This window comes from Tauraco erythrolophus, chromosome 7, assembly GCF_009769465.1.
Source record: "Tauraco erythrolophus isolate bTauEry1 chromosome 7, bTauEry1.pri, whole genome shotgun sequence".
Taxonomy (NCBI): Eukaryota; Metazoa; Chordata; class Aves; order Musophagiformes; family Musophagidae; genus Tauraco; species Tauraco erythrolophus.
Window position 1 is genome coordinate 6453000 of NC_141471.1, and position 5671 is coordinate 6458670.

The 5671-nt window shown below is 50.0% G+C and overlaps 1 non-coding gene across 1 annotated transcript; it reads right to left on the reverse strand.

Moving 5' to 3' along the window:
• Positions 1 to 1784: 1784 nt before the first annotated feature.
• TRNAL-CAA (transfer RNA leucine (anticodon CAA)) lies at positions 1785 to 1892 on the reverse strand. Its single transcript has 2 exons — positions 1855 to 1892; positions 1785 to 1830 (listed from the first exon to the last, which is right to left on the reverse strand). It is a non-coding gene; the product is annotated as a tRNA-Leu (tRNA).
• Between the last annotated feature and the right edge of the window lie 3779 nt (positions 1893 to 5671).

The window sequence follows — 5671 nt, forward strand, 5'->3', positions numbered from 1 at the left end:
TGGTAAATAATCTTTTTGCAATGAAAACAGCTGAAGTTGCAAGACTGATCAGAAGAATACGTGAGGCTGGTCAGAACCAAACTGGGTAAGAAGATCCTGGCCTTGGGACTGGGTGCCAGAGCAGAAACCTGTGCACCAGTGCTAGCAAAGTGTTCCGTGTGTGCGTTTGGCTAGATGTGGCTGGCAGAAAAGGAGCAAGCAGGTTGTTAAGCAGAGTGAGAAGGTATTTACAGGATGTCCCTTAGAAAATATAATACAGAAAGGTTGAGGTGCTGACTGGAGGAGAGCTCCCCTGCAGCACTGAGGGACCAAACATGTGCCTCAGACACTATGTCAAAGAAATACCTGATTATAGCCAGTTTCCATCCCTACAGGAAGCAACCTGGGGATCCCTCAGCATTCAATAGCTGCTTGGCTCGAAACGGGCAACAGTAGTTCCCACGTTTCAGTGAGAGCAGTGCCACATCTCTGATGGGTGTGGAACACTATCTCGGAGCTAACTTTGCATTTCTCAGGAATGCAGTTAGACATTGCTGTGTTCTACATCTTTCTAAATACCACCTGCTGCAGCAGTCTCCTCCTAGACCCTGCTCAGGTCAGAGCTGGGAATTTCAGATAGCTGTTTGGGTGCACCGCTGGCACCTAGCATGTTGTTCTTCTGCCATAAACTTCTGAGGACCTCGTAAACTATGTGGGATAATTAGTCCTTGACTCAGCTCCAGTGGCGCAATGAAACTAAATTAAGGTTGAATTTAATCACGGGACAGTTAGTATCGAGTGGCAGAGGAATCTCCCTTTGCCATCTCTACCATGATGTGGAACGCAGCTGCTGCTGGAGAGGGGAAGCTGCCTCTTGCAATGCAGGTGGCAGGTGACATCAAAGAGATGCTAAGGAAAATGTTATGTACTCCCTGTTCAAAAGAATACAAACTACAATGGGCTCCGTAGGCACACACTGTTTCCTGCAGGAAAAGGGCTTCAGAGCTGTGATATTTTTCCCCTGTGTTGGTACCACACAGGAAAGTGTGAAATTTATCAGTTTTCTAAAGCAGCCCCTTTTGTAAATACAAACTGAGTTTGGCTTGGAAAAAAAGTTTTCATTCCACATTTCAATGTGTTTACCTTCAGAGACTGTTTTGCCATGAGGAGCATCCAAATGAGACAAATCTTTTCCCAGCTGGGCTATGACCCTGGGAAAGCTCATCCCTGGAGGGAAAGAGCAGGAGCAGGGGGGCACGGGAAGCAGAGGAGGGTATTGATTTCAGACCTACAGACTCCTGCCAAAGAGTCGGCTCCAAGACTGCGAGCTCCCTGTGTCGTGCCATTAACCGGTGTCGTTTCCCAGAAGCGAGACTTTCCTGTGTCTCCCCTTGCTAATCGGCGCGGTGCGTCGCAGCGCTGTAGCTTTGTTTTGAGATGGTTTGGGGGGAGGCAGGGAGGAGATCAAATTAGCCTCCTAGGCATGTACACAGGGAGGAGGTGCACATGGGCACGTTGCCCTTCTCCTGCCTATCAGGGAGGGGTGTAAAGCCAGCTGCCCCCCATGGGTACCCCAGGGATAGGACCAAAGAGATAAGAGATGAATCTGTGAGCAGTTGCTTCCTGTGAAGCCTATAACATTTATCACAAAATCACAGAATCATAGAACAGTTTGGGTTGAAAGGGACCTCAAAAATCATCTAGTTCCAACCCCCCTGCTATGGGCAGGGACACCCCTCCACTAGACCAGGTTGCTCAAAGCCTCATCCAACCTGGCCTTGAACACTTCCAGAGAAAAAGGTACCTGTCAGGAGTGGGATTTGAACCCACGCCTCCACATGGAGACCAGAATTCCCAACTGTGGGAAGGCAGAGCCTTGAGTCTGGCGCCTTAGACCACTCGGCCATCCTGACAGTAAATTTCTGAACTGGCTTCTGACCTTGCTTGGTGCAGAGCAATTCTCCCAGTTGAGGAAAAAAATATTGAGGCTCTCTGCCAGAGGTGTCCCCCCAGGGAGGACCTGTGCTCCCCCTGTCTCAACGGACTCACATGGGGACCCGTGGCAGTTTTTAAGAAGAGTTGAGCACCGCAACCACTCCCAGGAGTGTTCTCCAAACACATCTGAACCTAAACGCATCCAGGCATAGATCTGCCTCTCATCTCACCGAAATCCAGTGGGCCATCACCATCACCCCAAAGGGGACAGTGGGGAGAACATCAGGGATGAACTTGACCCTCCTGTGTTTGTAATAACTATGTGTGTGCAAACACTGCCCTCTGCCTCCTGCAGAAAGGCTTTGTTGCTGCGTTGGGGATCGGTTGGGGATTTTCTTTTCCTTTCCTTTGAAGCAGGATGATAAACCAGCGTTCTCCAGCCTGGCTGCACACCAGCACGCAAGGTGCTGAGAGCGAATCTTTGGCATGCCTGACAGTGTTGGTAGTGCCAGCCCAAATGTTTGGAGCCATGAGGTGAGTGGGCTGTAAAAGTCTTCAGCCCTACAATAAGTAAAACTTGGGGATTTTCTTATATGTCTTATGAAAGGGAGGAGTTTGTGCTCGCTTCACACCTCACGTTTTCAAACTTTTTTCTCCCGGGGTAAAGGTTAGGAATATTTTTGTTGTTTTTTATTTATGTTGAATCTCTCAAGGGAAGGGGAAGATAAAATGGCATCAGACTTTACACCCAAACTGAGACACCTGGCCGGGGTGCTCCAGTAGGGCTGATTCCCAGCCTGTCCCAGAAGGGCTGGCAGCGCAGATATGCAGAGCAAAGACAAAGGTGACTCAGAAGATGCAGAAGCAGAGCAATGAAATGAACTTTCCCAAAGTGACAACCAGTCCAGGGCATGGCCAGAAGTAAAATCCGTGCCTCTGCCTGGCCAGGACAGCAGGATGAAGTCTCAAACCCTGCTTGCCTTGTAGGTGGGGTGTCCTCACCCCAGTCCCAGAAGGGTACACCAATTGCCGATGCCTCTGGAAAACTGTCTTGCAGGGTGTCCATCACCCAAACCCCAGTGCTTCCCTTTGCCCCATGACAGCCAAGGGCAGCGTGGACACCGGCTCCCAGGGGTTTTCAGCAAGAGGGAGGCGCCTGGCTCCTCTTCACACCTCGGAAAATCCCCTTGGCCTTTTATCTGCATCCGGCTATATATGGTCCCCAATGGCTGCAGTGTCAGGGTTGAAGAGGCACAAAGGGCAGGGAGGCAGTGAGCCAAAGGGTGGGAAGAGAAGAAAAGGCGTGAAGGTTGCACACAAGCTGCAAATGAACCCGTAGGAGCAAGCTGGGTCTCCCAGCAATGACCTGCCCTTCTCTAGACATTGGTTTCCCAGTTGATGTGGTGGCTTTGCTCCTGTTGCATTCTCTTTTGGCATGGGGGATATAAAGGGGAACACTGTATTCTAAAGAAATGCATCCTTTTTTTTCTTTCCCTTTCTGGTCAATAAAGCTGCAGTTTGACTTTAGGGTGAAGATTTGGATCAATTCTCATTTTCTACAAAATGATTCTCTCTTATACGCCAAGGAATAGGATTGAAAATGTAATCTATCTTGTTGAGAGGTAGAGTCAGGGTCATGAAAATTAACCCCCAAGTGCCATTTAGTGTGCCTTTTCGCATGCCAGCAAATAGCAGAGAACGTCTTTGGATTTCTAAACAGTAATTTAGAAAAAAATAAAATCAGTTTTGTCCAGGCATCTGAAGGGATCCTGCCACCGAGTCACTTTTTCTCTGCAATGTAAAATAACTGAGAACAACCATTTTCAGCAATGATATGCTAGCAGATACTATTGCCAGACGAAAATTAGGATCTGCGTGACTTTGTCTCAGAGCATTATATTTAATATTTGGCTATATGAATTGGAGCAGGATTGGACTCCTTTATATTAAACAATTTGCATTCTGAAACCACAGGACAAAAAGAAAAAATTAGGAATAAAACGTAATGAGCTCTCTCATGTAAGGTCAGGAAAATGTGGCACTTCAAAATGACCTGAACTGATGAAGAAAACGATAAAGTTTAGCTGGCTCAAGGCAGAGAGCTTTGTGGAGGTACTACCCACATACTGCCCTTATACTTACACTTTAGACTTCATACTGCAAGCAGGAGTACTGGAAGCAGACTTTTAATCCAGCATGCCACTTTTACAGTTGTTAAACTGATCACCAGCTTGTAAAGGAGGCCCAGGCTGGATAAACGTGCATGGTGATCCACCAAGGTCTGCCAGAAACACTGTGGTTTGTGGGTCTCTCCTCTAAAACTTATGGGAATTAAAGGAGACGCTGGGAGGAGAGCACAGTGGGTGATATGGAAAGAGTACCAAATAAACCCGTGCGAGGAAGGAGGACATTGAAATGGGTCAGATATCTGGGAAGACCTCCTCCTGGGGCACAGGGTTTGTGTCAGTACTAGGAATCACCGTTGGAACAGTTCTGCAAAGAGCAGCTTGAATATTACCTGCGAGTCAGGCTGGTCATGTGCCTTCTGTGAAATTCATTCAGCAACTGAGTGTTGGGGTTTTGACCAAATGCTTCTTTTTTTTTTTAATCAAAGAGAGTCTGCTTTCCATTACGATATCCTTTCCGTTTGGAGTGATTATTTAAAGCAAGGAATAAAACATCATTCAGAAGTTTTCTGGAAGTGGATGGCAGGAGTTGCCCTAGCAAATAGGGCTCGGTGGCATCTCAACATACTGGTTTGTCATGGTTTGATGTGGAGGGGGGGGTGGTTCTGGTGGCAGGAGAGGGATTTTGCTCCCTGCGACCTCCCCGGTTTTGGATCCGGGTTAGGCTTAGTTCTGGCCACCGGATCAGACTGCCATCCCCCTCGGGGTTGAGCCAATAGGGCGCCTCTGCGAATTGCCCTATTTAAGTCAGGACAAGGGAACCGGAAAAGGTGCTTCGCCCAGGATCGACCAGAGAAGGGAGGAGGGCACTGCCCCCCCGCTCCCTGGCTCCCGGCCGGGCGGCTGCCTGCGTCGGGCCGGCGCCGCCCACGGAGAATGGCGGCGGCGGAGCCAGCTGGGGAACTCGGGGGCACCCCACTCCCGGGGTGCCCACTGGGCTGAGTTCACCTGGAGAGGACTGATATCTGAGAGAAACAGCTGCATCGACAGCAGGTCAGTGAGGATGGAGCGGGAGGAGGTGTGCCGGAGCCGAGTTTCCCCTGCGGCTGATGGTGAGATAGCAGGCTGCCCCCCTGCAACCAGGACGGCCTCGGTGGAGCAGCGACCCACTCGCAGCCCGTGGGGAGAAGATGCCTGAGCCCGAGGATGGTCGTGTTGGGGGCACGGCAAGGCAGAAAGGCATCTGGAGTCTTCGTGACGACCCACGCCGGAGCGAGTGGCTACAGCTCCCTAAGTTCCCGAGACTGTGGTATAGCCCACACCGGAGCAATCTGTGGGGAAGGATTGTTTCCAGTGGGCTGGACTCACGTTGGAGAAATTTGTGGATTTTTCCTCGTGGGTAGGGGATCCATTGGAGCAGGGGAAAAGGGTGTAAGGACTCCTTCTCCTTTAAGAAAGAAGCAGCAGTAACAGCACGGAATGAACTGACCTGCACTCCCCCAGTCCCTGCCCCCTGTGCTGCTGGGGGGAGGAGGTAGAGCCGGGAGGAAAGGAAGGTGGGGGGGGGGGAAGGTGTCGGTTTTAAGATCTGGTTTTGTTTCTTTCTGTCCTCTCAAGTAATCGGTTTTTAT